Below are 16062 nucleotides of genomic sequence, written 5' to 3' on the forward strand. Positions count from 1 at the left end.
GACTCGGGGGATATAGGAATAAATTGTTCATTTTGTGTGTCTATGTATGTTTATATTGGGAAATGTTGAACAGAATGTTCAAAAAAATAGTGGCTAAATGTATTCTCAAGCCGACTACTTTTTTTTGATCATTGTTAAGCTATTTGATGTCCTTTTTTGTTTTGTTTATAAATCACATTTTATTGGTCACACACACATGGTTAGCAGATGTTGATGTGAGTGTAGCGAAGTACTTGTGCTTCTAGTTCCGACAGTGCTGTAATATCTAACAAGTAATCTAACAATTCCCCAACAACTACCTAATACACACAAATGTAAAGGGGTGAATGAGAATATGTACATATAAATATGTGTATGAGCGATGGCCGAGCGGCATAGGCATGGTGCAATAGATGGTATAAAATACAGTATATACATGTGATGAGTAATGTAAGATACAGTGGCAAGAAAAAAGTATGTGAACCCTTTGGAAATACCTGGATTTCTGCATATATTGGTCATAAAATGTGATCAGAGCTTCATCTAGGTCACAACAATAGACACACAGTCTGCTTAAACTAATAATACACAACAATTATACGTTTTCATGTCTTCATTGAACACACCGTGTAAACATTCACAGTGCAGGGTGGGAAAAGTATGTGAATCTTTGGATTTAATAACTGGTTGACCGTCCTTTGGCAGCAATAACCTCAACCAAACGTTTTCTGTAATTGCGGATCAGACCTGCACAACGGTCAGAAGGAATTCTGGACCATTCCTCTTTAAAAAAAAAACTGTTTCAGTTCAGCAATATTCTTGGTATGTCTGGTGTGAACTTCTCTTGAGGTCATGCCACAGCATCTCAATCGGGTTGATGTCAGTGCTTCTACACCTGCATTGCTTGCTGTTTGGGGTTTTAGGCTGGGTTTATGTACAGCACTTTGAGATATCAGCTGATGTACGAAGGGCTATATAAATAAATTTGATTTGATTTGATTTGATGTCAGGACTCTGACTGGGCCACTCCAGGAGACGTATTTTCTTCTGTTGAAGCCATTCTGTTGTTGATTTACATCTGTGTTTTGGGTCATTGTCTTGTTGCATGACACAACTTCTGTTGAGCTTCAATAGGCGGACAGAGAGCCTAACATTCTCCTGCAAAATGTCTTGATAAACTTGGGAATATATTTTTCCATCGATGATAGCAAGCTGTACAGGCCCTGAGGCAGCAAAGCAGCCCCAAACATGATGCTCCCTCCACCATAGTTTACAGTTGGGATGAGGTTTTGATGTTTGTGTGCTGAGCCTTTTTTTCTCCACACATATAGTAGTGTTGTGTGTTCCTTCCAAAGAACTCAACTGTAGCTTCATCTGTCCACAGAATATTTTGCGAGTAGCGCTGTGGAACATCCAGGTGCACTTTTGCAAACTTCAGACATGGAACAATGTTTATTTTGGACAGCAGTGGCTTCTTCCGTGGTGTCCTCCCATGAACATCATTCTTGTTTAGTGTTTTACGTATCGTAGGCAGGTTTTAGCATGTTCCAGAGATTTCTGTAAGTCTTTAGCTGATGCTCTAGGATTCTTCTTAACCTCATTGAGCATTCTGCGCTGTGCTCTTGCAGTCATCTTTGCAGGACGGCCACTCATAGGTAGAGTAGCAACAGTGCTGAACTTTCTCCATTTATAGAAAATTTGTCTTACCGTGGACTGATGAAGTAAACAATTCTTAGGTCTTCTGAGATCTCTTTTGTTCGAGTCATGGTTCACATCAGGATATGCTTCTTGTGATTAGCAAACTCAAATTTTGTGAGCGTTTTTTATGGGGCAGGGCAGCTCTAACCAACATCTCCAATCTCGTCTCATTGATTGGACTCCAGGTTAGCTGACTCCTGACTCCAATTAGTGTTTGAAGAAGTCATTAGGCTAGGGCTTCACATAATTTTTCCAACCTACACTGTGAATGTTTAAATGATGTATTCAATATAGACAAGAAAAATACAATAATGTGTGTTATTAGTTGAAGCACACTATGTTTGTCTATTGTTGTTACTTGGATGAAGATCAGATCAAATTTGATGACCAATTTATGCAGAAATCCAGGTCATTCCAAAGGGTTCACATACTTTTTCTTGCCACTCTATGTAAACATTATTAAGTGGCATTATTTAAAGTGGCATTGTTTAAGTGATCCATTTATTAAAGTGTTCAGTGATTGGGTCTCAATGTAGACAGCAGCCTCTCTGAGTTAGTGATTGCTGTTTAGCAGTCTGATGGCCTTGAGATAGAAGCTGTTTTTCAATCTCTCAGTCCCAGCTTTGATGCACCTGTACTGACCTCGCCTTCTGGATGGTAGCAGTGTGAACAGGAAGTGGCTCGGGTGGATGTTGCCCTTGATGATCTTTTTTGGCCTACCTCTTCGGGTGCTGTAGGTGTCATGGAGGGCAGGTAGTTTGTGCAGACCGCACTACCCTCTGGAGAGCCTTGCGGTTGAGGGCGGTGCAGTTTCCGTACCAGGCTGTGATACAGCCCGACAGGATGCTCTCAATTGTGCATCTGTAAAAGTTTGTCAGGGTTTTGGGTGACAAGCCAAATTTCTTCAGCCTTCTGAGGTTGCAGAGGTGCTGTTGCGCCTTCTTCACCACAATGTCTGTGTGTGGGTGAACCATTTCAATTTGTCTGTGATGTGTAGCAGCTTAATAGCAGCTAAATACTATATACATGCTATAGATAGTAGGCTACACTGCATAATGAAACAATCCATAGTACACTGTTGTTTTTAGGGTAGATTTACTGAATTATTTGGCATAAATAGACTGGGTTTACGCCAAACAAGTTTCAATCCAAGCTGGTAGAGAGCCGAGGACGACTTATGTCATGCAGGTTCAGACAGGCCATACAGGACATTTGTATATATATATTTTTAATCTATTGGCTGCTGATTAGTATGCTGTTGTATTCAACATTTATTTTACAATCTACAATGTTTGAATTTCCAACTTTAATTACAAAACAAGTCATTCTATTATTGCCGCCAGCCAGCAGCCTAAATCATGGCAGCCTTACGACACCGCGTATAGCTTCATGAAATGTTTGGATTAACATGAGAAAATTACAACCAAATAGGTCTAGCAATAAACATTCATCCATAAGCTAAAGCAAAGCTATAGGCTACATGCCCTGGCACCACAGGAAGCCTATCATCGATTTGATAGGCAGCCACATAGACATGTCGCAATTTCAGGACCATAGACAGCGATCAGTAGTCTACAGGCCAACTATATAGTGGCTGACCGTTCTATTTCTTCCTTTTTTAGGGGTGAGGGGCCCAGAGAAACTGTATTACACCAATGCTGGTGTTGCTTATTTTTGGGGGATAGTGACAGAACTGGTTTTATCAGTGTCAGTCTCAACGAGCATTCACAAAAAGTTTATGATTGTTAATGTTAACTTTATGCAGTTCTTGAGTGGATTCTGTATGAGGTTTCAGTTGATTGCACCATTACATTAACAATTTGGAAAGAAAGTGTAAGTAACGTTTCCAACAGAAAGTTATGTTCAATAAATAACTAAACTTCCTTAAAAATCTCATATCCACAGGAGTTTCGCTGACCCCCTGAAAAACATCCCCACATCTCTAACCACTTAACCTGTCATCCTCCATCATCACAAGTATGGACTGAAGGCATTGGCTCCCCTTCAGTAACACTTGTTACTTGCACATACACTGAGTGCACAAACATTTAAAAAACAACCCCCACCCCCGTTTGCCCTCAGAACAGCCTCAATTTGTCTGGGTATGGACTCTACAAGGTGTCAAAAGCGTTCCACAGGGATACTGGCCCATATTGACTCCAATGCTTCCCACAGTTATGTAATGTTGGTGGATGTCGATTGGTGGGTGGACCATTCTGGATACACACAGGAAATGATTTTGCATGAAAAACCCAGCAACAATGCAGTCCTTGACACAAACCTGGCACCTACTACCAGACCCCTTTGAAAGGCACTTGCATCTTTTGTCTTGTCCATTCACCCTCTGATTGGGGGAGGGGACTGGGAAAGGGATGGGAGGGTGCCCTATGTGTCTTAAAGGCCTCAAGGCTTAACAATCGTCCTTTAATTAACCTGTCTCCTCCCCTTCATCTACACTGATTTGAAGTGGATTTATAACAAGTGACATCAATAAGGGATCATAGCTTTCACCTGGGGTGCGCTTTTAAATCCCCTCTGGCTATCTATTACAGAGGACTCTCATCTGAGTGTGCCAGAGCGCAGAATAACTGATGAATTTACAAACGCTCAACACCCGTTAAATATGGCCGACGTGCTTGATAACATGAAAACAGCCAAACCAGCTCTGCTACGGTGAGAAAAATGGTCAGATAGTCTGGGACAGTTGTGGGATGCAATAGATCCCAAATTAATACAACTAGCACTAGCACCCCAAAACATTTTTACACAATGTGACTGATGCAACAGTTCAAAACATTTAGCTTAAAATGTTGATAAACTAACACACTACATATGAATGACAGTTAAGCTCTAAACCCCTTGTAAAGTGGACTAATGTGCTTAGTTTTAAGAAGTTATTTGGTTGTGATATAAACCTTATCGAAACATATAGGCCTATGGGCTAGACAACATGAGGTGTGCAACTAGGATTAGAAAAAGTTGAGAGAAAAAAATGGCAGTTTCCTATGCTGGGCATCATTCACAAGTGATAGGCTAATATTATCACCCATCAGACTATTCTTGATTTCTTCTTGTCTAAATAACATATGTGTGAAATTTGTTCTGATTTAGAAGGAACCATTATCATGCACCTGTCTTGAAACAGAGGCAGCGGGAAAAATACATGTCATATATGCACTTAAATAGTGAATGGAGGGCGCTTTTCCTGTGGTTCGTTTTCATGCCAGCCAGGTAGGCTATACTCTTGCTGTAAAGATAAACAATGTGCTTAATAGTCGAAAAACATTAAACAGCGATACAGAAAAACCCTCAAATTGCTGAAATAAGTCAATCAAATCAATAATGCTCTCATTTTTTCTAATCGTCAGAATAAGTGTGCATAAATGCTCTCGTGATTTGAACTTGCAACATTTTGGTCTGGCGTGCATTCATATCTCAGCAGTGCGACCAGATGGTTATTTCTTACCAAGAACATACAGTGCCTTCAGAAATATTCACACTCCTTGACTTTTTCCACATTTTGTAGTGTTACAGCCTGAATTTAAAATAGATTGCATTTAGATGTTTTTTGGTCACTGACCTACACACAATACCCTATACACAATACCCTATACACAATACCCTATACACAATACCTATACACAATACCCTATACACAATACCATATACACAATACCCTATACACAATACCCTATACACAATACCCTATACACAATACCCTACACACAATACCTATACACAATACCCTAGACACAATACCCTATACACAATACCCTATACACAATACCCTAGACACAATACCCTATACACAATACCCTACACACAATACCCTACACACAATACCATATACACAATACCCTATACACAATACCCTAAACAGAATACCCTATACACAATACCCTACACACAATACCCTATACACAATACCATATACACAATACCTTATGCACAATACCCTATACACAATACCATACACACAATACCCTATACACAATACCCTACACACAATACCCTATACACAATACACAATACCCTATACACAATACCCTATACACAATACCCTATACACAATACCCTACACACAATACCCTACACACAATACCCTACACACAATACCCTATAATGTCAAAGTGTATTTTTTTGTGTTTCTTTTTCAATCCATTAACTAAAAATGAAAATGTTTTGCAGATTAGTATTCAACCCCTTGTTATGGCAAGCCTTTGTAATGGCAAATAAGTTCAGGAGTAACAGTTTTCTTAACAAGTTGCATGGACTAACTCTGTGTGCAATAACGGTGTTTAACGTGATTTTCTTATAACTACTTCGTCTCTGTGCCCCACACGTACAATTATCTGTAAGATACCTCAGTCGAGCAGTACATTTCAAATACAGATTCAACCTCAAAGACAAAGAAGGTTTTCCAATGCCTCGTAAAGGGCACCTATTGGTAGATGGGTAAAAAAAAGAAGCTGACATTGATTACCCCTTTGAGCATGGTGAAGTTATTAATTACTCTTTGGATGGTGTATCAATACACCCAGTCACTTCCTAACTCAGTTGCAGGAAAGGAAGGAAACCGCTCAGGGATTTCACCATGAGGCCAATGGTGACTTTAAAACAGTTACAGGGTTTTATGGCTGTGACAGGAGAAAACTGAGGATGGATCAACAGCATTGTTACTTCACAATACTAACCTAATTGACAGAATGAAAAGAAGGAAGACTGTACAGAATAAGAAATATTCCAAAACAGGCATCCTGTTTGCAGCAAGGCATTAAGGTAATACTGCAAAAAAAAATTGTGCCAGTGGTGGAAAAAGTACCTAATTGTCACAAGTAAAGACACCTTAATAAAAAATGACTCAAGTGAAAGTCACCCAATAAAATCCTACTTGAGTAAAAGTCTAAAAGTATTTGGTTTTAAATATACTTAAGAATTAAAAGTAAAAGTGTAAATAATTTCAAAATCCTCCAACACTCTTTCCTGTCCTGCTAAGTATTCAAAATGTGACGAGTACTTTTGGGTGTCAGGGAAAATGTATTGGGTAGGAAGTACATTTTTTTTGGGGGGGGGGGGGGGATGTAGTGAAGTAAAAGTAAAAGTAGTCAAAAATATAAATAGTAAAGTACAGATACCCTCAAAAAGTACAAAAGTAGTACTTTAGGTATTGTTTATGAAGTACTTTACACCACTGTTTGGCAAATCCAATACATCACATTACTGACTACCACTCTCCATATTTTCAAGCATGGTTTGGCAAAGTAAATACAATATAGCAAGTAAAACACTGGAATGGTAGATTTGCAGTGGAAGAATGTGCAAAGTAGAAATAAAAATAATGGGGTGCAAAGGAGCAAAATAAATAAATAAATATAATAAATACAGTAGGGAAAGAGGTAGTTGTTTGGGCAAAATTATAGGTGGGCTATGTACAGGTGCAGTAATCTGTGAGCTGCTCTGACAGCTGGTGCTTAAAGCTAGTGAGGGAGATAAGTGTTTCCAGTTTCAGAGATTTTTGTAGTTCGTTCCAGTCATTGGCAGCAGAGAACTGGCTGCATCATGTTATAGGCATGCTTGTAAGTGTTAAGGACTGGGGAGCTTTTCAGGATAAAAAAGAAATGAAATGGAACTAAGCAGAGGCAAAATCCTAGAGGAAAACCTGGTTCAGGTCTGCTTTCCAGATTTAGTCACCTTTCTATAGGACAATAACCTAAAACACAAAGCCAAATCTAAACTGGAGTTCAGGGGAGGATGGCTCATAATAATGGCTGGAATGGGGTCAATGGAATGGTATCGACATCATCAAACATAGGATTTCCATGTTGTTGATACCATTCAATTGACTCCACTCCAAACATTATTATGAGCCAACCTCCCCTTAGCAGCCTCCGTTGCTTGAGTTATTTACCAAGAAGACAGTGAATGTTCCTGAGTGGCCGATTCAGTTTATCAACCAGCTAATTATTAGAATCAGGTGAGCTAGGTTAGGGTTGTTGTGAAAACCTACAGGATGGTAGCTCTCCAGGAATAGGGTTGGACAGCCCTGGCTTAGAGGTTACTGTGCCTTTTCTAGCAGATTAATGGCATCTGGTTCACAGACAGTTGTTTAATTCTTAATAATTTACTGTCAACTAGTTGCAAGTGGGTTATTGTGAAATTCAGAGTGACTTATTGTAGGTAATTCTTCACTCACAAACTTGATGGCCTGGTAGTGAAGTGAGTAGTACAATTTCATGGTGATTAGTTGTAATTTAAATAGCTTCAGGTTTATCAGTATTATATTCACTCCAGCCAGCTTTTAACAGGGCTGCAGAACTAACAGTGTACACATGTAATGTTTATGAACAGACCATATTAACTGGGATGACATTTCCTCTAATGGGACACCAAAAAGAGCTTGTTGAAAACCACACCTAGAATTAGCCATGCCTGCAGTCTTCTGACAGGCTACGGCTGTTACAGTAGGCTGCCAGTCAGCAAGTGATGTGCATGTTGTCAACAGAAGAGTCAGTGAAGGAACAGAAGGTTAATGGCAAGACTGCTATTGGCAGCAAGTGTCCTTCCTGTAGGTTACTGTCAACATTTTGCCAGTAAGTTATTGTGACTTTTACAATAACTTACTGACAAATAGTTTCCAGTTAAGAAATGAGAAATTCACAGCAACTTCTGGCAACAATAATATCCTCTTCACAGTAAAGCAGTAAGGTTACGTTTGATGCTGCAGCTCCGATGCATGCGTCGAAATAGCTAAGCAGTGTACTTCAAAAGCAGTGTGCCAATGCCTCTATCACTTTGTCAGACGCACGTGACCATCTGAAGCTGTGTTTGGTGGAAGACAAAAAGGCTGCACCGCTCACGCGGCTACAGGGTGTGGCACATCATCTACACTGAACAATAATATAAATGCAACATGCAACAATTTCACCGATTTTACTGAGAAAGTTCATTTAAGGAAATCAAACAATTGAAATAAATGTATTAGGCTCTAATCTATGGATTTCACTTGACTTGGCAGGGGTGCAACCATGGGTGGGCATAGGCCCACCCACTGAATGCATTTTCCCAAACAAAAGGGCTTTATTACAGACAGAAATACTCCTCAGTTTCATCAGCTGTCCAGGTGGCCGGTCTCAAACAATTCCCCAGGTGAAGAAGCAGGATGTGGCGGTCCTGGGTTGGTGTGGTAACGCATGGTCTGTGGTTGTGAGACCGGATGGACGTACTACCAAATTCTCTAAAATGATATTGGAGGAGGCTTATGGTAGAGAATTTAACAATCAATTATCTGGCAGCAGCTCTGTTGGACATTCCTGCAGTAAGCATGCCAATTGCACACTCCCTCAAAACCTGAGACATCTGTGGCATTGGGTTGTGTGACTAAACTGCACATTTTAGAGTGGCCTTTTATTGTTCCTAGCACAAGGTGCACCTGTGTAATGATCATGTTGTTTAATCAGCTTCTTGATATGCCACATCTGTCAGCTGGATGGATAATCTTGGCAAAGGAGAAATGCTCACTAACAGGAATGTAACAAACATGTGCACAAAATTAGAGAGAAATACAGTTCTTGGTATGGAAAAATTCATGGGTCTTTTATTTCAGCTAACAAAACATGCTGCAATTATATTTTTGTTCAGTATATCATTATTTTAACCAGCATGTGCCACTAACATACACTGTATTAATCAAAGCCTTGAGCAATGAACTTATTTTCAACACACTAGAGCAGAACATATATCTAGGGTGTTGTTAAAGTAACATTAGCAAAACCATCAAACACTTAAACTGACACAATAGTTCCACTGATGGTTGGCACAAATAAACAAATATTGAACCACGCCCCAAAATATGCTAACAACGACCAGTACATTTCCAGCACCTCTCAAAGCACAGTGATGATCGTACCTTATATTCAAAATATTGGGTCGAACAATGTCCCATTATACATACAAGGTACTGAACTAGATGTGAGTTTATATGTGTACCTGTGAAGTGAAGTGTACCTTTGACCTTTTTGTACCGCAGGTTTGTACCCCAGGTTAAAAGAATAACAAATCAAGCAACACCTCACAGCACAACTCCTCTCCCCCATGTGGCTGCTTTGTGTGATGTATTGTTGTCTCTACCTTCTTGCCCTTTGTGCTGTTGTCTGGACCCAATAATGTTTGTACCATGTTTTGTGCTGCTGCCATGTTGTGTTGCTACCATGTTGTTGTCATATTGTGTTGTTATCGTGCTGTGTCGTCATGTGTTGCTGCCATGCTATGTTGTTGTCTTAGGTCTCTCTTGATGTAGTGTTGTGTTGTCTCTCTTATCGTGATGTGTGTTTTTTCCTATATTTGAATGTAATTGATTTGTATCTTTAATTCCAGCCCCGGTCCCCGCAGGGTAGGCCGTCATTGTAAATAACAATTGGTTCTTAACTGACTTGCCTAGTTAAATAAATGTTAAATAAATACAAATAAAAAAATGTGACCTACTTATATGTACGTATGTACTGACATGTACAGAATGTGAACTGTATTTACCCCACAACAAAAACCCTACAGGGAACCATGACACAATGTTTTAGGAAGGTCTTTGGGGACGTCCCTGGAACAAACCAAGACAAAACTTGCAAGGGACCATGACTGTTTAAAATTAATTAACGTGAATATTGCCTTTCAAAGTAAAATATGACAAATTGCATTTGATACCTGGGGTTTCACATGTGCTCAAATGTTGTCACGTGTAGTGTCATGGTATCACATGTTGAAATTCTGCATGCCCATGTTGTCATATTTATTTCACGAGATCGTGTTTTCACGTGTTCACATGTTGTCACATGTAGTTTCATGTTATCACATGTTGAAATTTTGCATCCCTATGTTGTCGCATAAAGGGCTTATCTGAAAAGAGCAGAGTTGGTCACATGCGTCATCAGGTAGATCAACCGTAGCAATCACTAACTCAGAGAGGCTGCTGCCTTCATTGAGACCAAATCACTGGCCACTATAATAAATAGATCAGTAGTCACTTTAAAACAAAGCCACTTTAATATTGTGTACATATCGTACATTACTCATATCACATATGTGTACTGTATTTTATACCATCTATTGCACCTTGCCTATGCCGCTCGGCCATCACTCATTCATATACTTATATGTACATATTCTCCTTCACCCCTTTTAGATTTGTGTGTATTAGTTAGTTGTTGGGGAATTGTTAGATATTACTGCACCGTCGGAACTAGAAGCACAAGCATTTCGCTACACTCGCATTAACATCTGTTAACCATCTGTATGTGACCAATAACATTTGATTTGATTTGATTTGAAGGTGACACAATGGAAAGTCGAGTTTCCCTTGGCAAAAAGTTTCCCTTTCGGGTCTCTGATCTTCCATTGATGCGTTGTAAATAAACACAGCCAACGACCACCCAGCGACAGAGGCCACTGTTCCTTTGTGTGACTGTTGTCATAATGTCCTTGTTTATTAAAGATACAGTCAGGGATCTTAAGAAATAAAAAATGTGTAACATATTGTACAAATTGGAATTCGTAACATATATGACGTTATGCAACATTTTCCAAAATGGTCTGATTGCGGCAAGTGTCGAGGGGGCGATCCCTGCCAAGGGGCCTTGTCCTGACAATGGCTCCTTGCTAGCTCCTTGCTAGCTGTTCTGTCTTTGCCCCTTCTTTTTTCTCATTGGGTCTACGGCAGACTACGCCCCTAAGACAGACAGACCCTACTCACAAGAGAGTGAGGGAATTTGATTCATCTGGGTCATACGCCCGGGTTAGGTGTGTTTTGCTCCGGGTCAAAGTTGATTGCATTCATTTTGGAACCTCCTCCTGGGCATGATCCAGGTGCCCGGTTCAAAGCCCACGGAGAAGTCGGCTCCAAACCAAAGTTGCGTAAGTAAACACGTGGAATAACGAGTAGGATTCTGTGTTTTTACATGCAAAAGTGATTCCTTTTGATAAAAAAAAAAAGTGTTTTAACTGCCTTCCCAATGAAAACTAGTTTGAAAATTCTAACATATTTGATGGAAAAAGGTGTGGCATGTTTCTGGATTATGCACCGCGCTGCCTTGTTGACAACAGGACAGAGTGACTCTTCAATGTTCGTGTCACTTGCCATAGACTGGTGCCCCACGGCTAAGCATAATCAACTCTGCTCTTTTACTTTGCTTGTCGTGCGTAACAAGGAAATGAACAAGAACCAGATGGAGGTCGTGTACATTCTTTGCTCATGTCTGGGAAACGCAAAGTAATTCTTAGAGAGAGAAAGAGATAATATGACATTTGAAATGTCTTTATTTTCTTGGAACTTCTGTGAGTGTAATGTTTACTGTTAATTTGTATTGTTTATTTAACTTTTGTATATTATCTATTTCACTTGCTTTGGCAATGTTACAGTTTTTCTCAATTGCTAAAACACTAAAAACACAAAACCCATTCTCAGTTGCCTGAACTCATTTAGCTAAGTATGCAGTCTGTTGTCAATACCTTAAACCATTTCACATGGTAAAACACAATTTGCAGATCTCACTTAGACTTTTCAGCAAAACTCTAAACACATTCTCATTCTCAAAACACATTCTGCACTCTAATGCACATGTCATCCATACTGGTAAACACAAGTGGCAACAATCAAATACAAATAGAGAACAAATGTCATTGATTGAACACAACCACTCAAAATTGATTTAACCTGTTTCAAATGATGTGACACAACATAAGCCAGTTCAGAGAGCAAACAGGTTGTTGAAGGTGGGGATGAGAAAGTCTGAGAATGGATAGAAGAAACAATGTGAGAGGACGAGGATGAGTGCGTATGCGAGGTGGGCGATAAGGAGGAAGAGGAGGAGGAGGGCAAGAAATAGGAAGAGGAGGACAAAGAGGAAGACAAAGAGTGGAAATATCTGATGAAATTCGAGCAACAGTTATAGACCATGTTCTTGTCCATGGACTGACAATGAGGGAAGCAGTACTTAGAGTGCAACCCAATTTGAGCCGATTTTCTGTGTCCACCATAGTAAGGACATTCAGAGAAGAGAACAGGTACAGTATACTGCTGTATTTTTGTAATTGCAAATTCACTGTACTACACTATATGCAGCTGTTTCAATAGACATTTGTAAAGTTAATCACTGTGTATTGTATTGTACTGCATGAATATGTTTTGTAACTGCACAACTACTTTTTGTAGAATTGCAAGGCTGCCACATGCAGGTGGAAGGACAGCTATATTCACTATGGAGCAAGAGGCCGTTATAGTTGGCATGGTCCTTCAAGATAATGCAATACGACTCAGAGAAATCCAGGAACGAGTGATACAAGACAACACACACTTCCAGGGAATCGACAGTGTGAGCATTTCCACAATTGACCGTGTCATCCATCGTAACAGGATGTGAATGAAACAAGTATACAGAGTGCCTTATGAGCGAAACTCACCAAGGGTGAAAGAACTGCGAGCTCAGTATGTGCAAGTAAGTGTACATTCAGAAACATTTACTGTAATCCAGATTGTCTACAGTACTAACACATACTATGTGAATGACATTACTCTTCAGTACATACAACGTATGTGAATCAGAAGCCTAATTGTACTCTACAGTATAGCACTGTCTCTGTAAGACTTACAAAATCCTACATACAGTATATTGTATTTCTACACAGACAATATTTGACTTGGAATCCTTGGACAGACCCCATGAGTTAATCTTTGTCGATGAAGCAGGCTTCAATCTAACAAAGAGGAGAAGGAGAGGCCGAAACATGATTGGACAGCGGGCCATTGTTGAAGTCCCTGGTCAAAGAGGTGGCAATGTCACAATCTGTGCTGCTATCAGCAACCATGGTGTTCTACATCACCATGTTACACTCGGGCCATATAACACTCAACACCTTCTAAGAGTTATTGCCAATCTAAGAGATATTTTATTTGAGCAGCAGGTTCAAGAGCAGCAGTGTCAAGAGCTAAATGAGAATCCCATTCCCACCTATGTGATAGTGTGGGACAATGTCAGTTTCCACCGAGCTGCTCAGGTAAGGGAATGGTTGAACATCAATGGGCAGTTTATGAACTTGTACCTCCCTCCATCCTCGCCTTTCCTGAATCCAATTGAGGACTTTTTCTCCTCTTGGATATGGAAAGTGTATGATAGACAACCCTACACCAGAGTAAGTCTGCTGCAAGCCATGGATTTAGCCTGTGGTGATATAGGTGAGGAATCATGTCAGGGCTGGATACGGCACACCCCGTTGCCTCAGGAGGGACAATGTTGCTTGTGATGTCGACGAAGTGCTCTGGCCTGACCCAGCCCAAAGACAAGAAGAAGCACATTGATCACATGTTTACTCCTTTGATTTTTGTCCCTTTTAGTATTGTATACTGTAGTACAGTGCATTGTAGGCTGTATACTGTACAATGGACACATTGTATGGCCCTGAACATTGTGCTTTCCATTTATTGACAGTATTGAATGCTCAATAGATTTTGACTGGTTGCAGGTTCATATCAACAAAGAACAATAATTACAGTATCACAGAGACAAAGGACAAGTTTGTGAGATGCAGGGTACAGTACTGTAAAAATAGGGGTACAAGGAGGAGGAAGAACAAAAAAACAAAATTGCAAAGAGCAAAGCAGAGTAGTAGTTTCTGATCCATTTTGAGCAACTATGATAGAACATGTTTTCGTTCATCAAAAGACAATGACGGAAAAATATGAATATTTTTTTTAAATTTAGAGTCTCTACCTAACCTGCAGGAGACAACGCACAGTTTAATGAATGCCAGTCATTTCACTTCAATGTATTAACATTGAACCTAATAGAGATGTAAAAATATACACCGGAGAGGTAAAGTGAAATGTGTTGTTTTGCAGGGTCCGCCATAGTAGTACAGCTCCCCTGGATAAAATTAGGGTTAGGTTCTTTGCTCAAGGGCACATTCATTTTTCAGGCTGTATCACATTTGGCTATGATTGGGAGTCCCATAGGGCGATGAACACTTGACCCAGTGTCCACGAGATAGGCCGTCATTGTAAGTAAGAATTTGTTCTTAACTGACTTACCTAGTTTGAATTCATTTGTATTTTTACAGGGAGTGTGCACATTAATCAACGTTTCAGTAAAAGTGCCGGTTTTAACAAATGGCAAATTTTCAACCACAATCCCTGCTCAGGTTTTTAAAAACAATTACAGACAATCAATAAGCAGTGAGCACACGCAGAGCAACATAGGACAAGCAAGACATAGCATGCAGACAGAGCAACATAGGACAAGCAAGACATAGCATGCAGACAGAGAAACATAGCGCAAAAAGCAACAAGACAAAACCCATAAAAGCAACAAAGTGTTTGGAAAGCAGCAATACACAGCTAGGGATTATGTTCACAAATCTGATTGACCTTTAGCCATGTCTTCATGTTTTTTGTGAAAGTGTGATAGGTGGTGCAGTTATGTGTGTCTGATGGCAGTGTATTCCAGACATGGGAAGCTCTCACAGACAAAGCAGATTGACTAAAAGTGCTTTTCCTTAAGGGAACTATACAGTCACCTCTCTTGGCAGACCTTGTGGATCTGCTGCCATATGTTCGGGTTTTCTGTTTAACAAAAGTACTAAGTGGAGGGGGAGCCAGGCCATTTAAAAAATGTAATGAAATCATTTTAGAATGGTGTAATATTATTTAAATCTTGTGTTGAAACGTGTAGTCAGTGGGGAAAGTTTGGCAGCCAAATATATCCATGTCATTATTACTGCCCCCAACTTACATACTCCGATACAGTTGAAAAGGAGGCAAGGAGAAACACTACATGACCAAAAGTATGTGGACACATGTCCGTCAAACATCTCATTCCAAAATCATGGGCATTATTATGAAGTCGGGCCCCTTTCCACCAGATGCTGGAACATTACTGCATGGACTTGCTTCCATTCAGCCACAAGAGCTTTAGTGAGTTTGGGCACTGATGTTGGGCGATTAAGCCTGGGTCGCAGTCGGCATTCCAATTCCTCCCAAAGGTGTTTGATGGGGTTGAGGTCAGGCCTCTGTGCAGGCCAGTCAAGGTCTTCCACACCGATTTGCACAAACCATTTCTGTATGGTCCTCGCTTTGTGCACGGGGGCATTGTTGTGCTAAAACAGGAAAGGACTTTTGTTGCCACAAAGTTGGAATCGCAGAATCGTCTAGAATGTCATTGTCTGGTGTAGTGTTAAGATTTCCCTTCACTGGAACGAAGGGGCCTAGCCCGAACCATGAATAACAGTCCCAGATAATTATTCCTCCACCAAACTTTACAGATTAAACTATGCATTCAGGCAGGTAGCATTCTCCTGGCATCCGCCAAACACAGATTCATCCGTTGGATTGCCAGTTGGTGAAGA

At 40.1% G+C, this 16062-nt stretch overlaps 1 pseudogene; it reads left to right on the forward strand.

Annotated features, from left to right (window-relative positions):
* The window catches only part of LOC149970441 (uncharacterized), a 50543-nt pseudogene extending 36376 nt beyond the window's left edge, over positions 1 to 14167 (forward strand).
* Positions 14168 to 16062: the final 1895 nt, after the last annotated feature.

The sequence above is a fragment of the Oncorhynchus mykiss genome, chromosome 29 (genome assembly GCF_057628025.1).
Source record: "Oncorhynchus mykiss isolate SJ-2025 chromosome 29, ASM5762802v1, whole genome shotgun sequence".
Taxonomy (NCBI): Eukaryota; Metazoa; Chordata; class Actinopteri; order Salmoniformes; family Salmonidae; genus Oncorhynchus; species Oncorhynchus mykiss.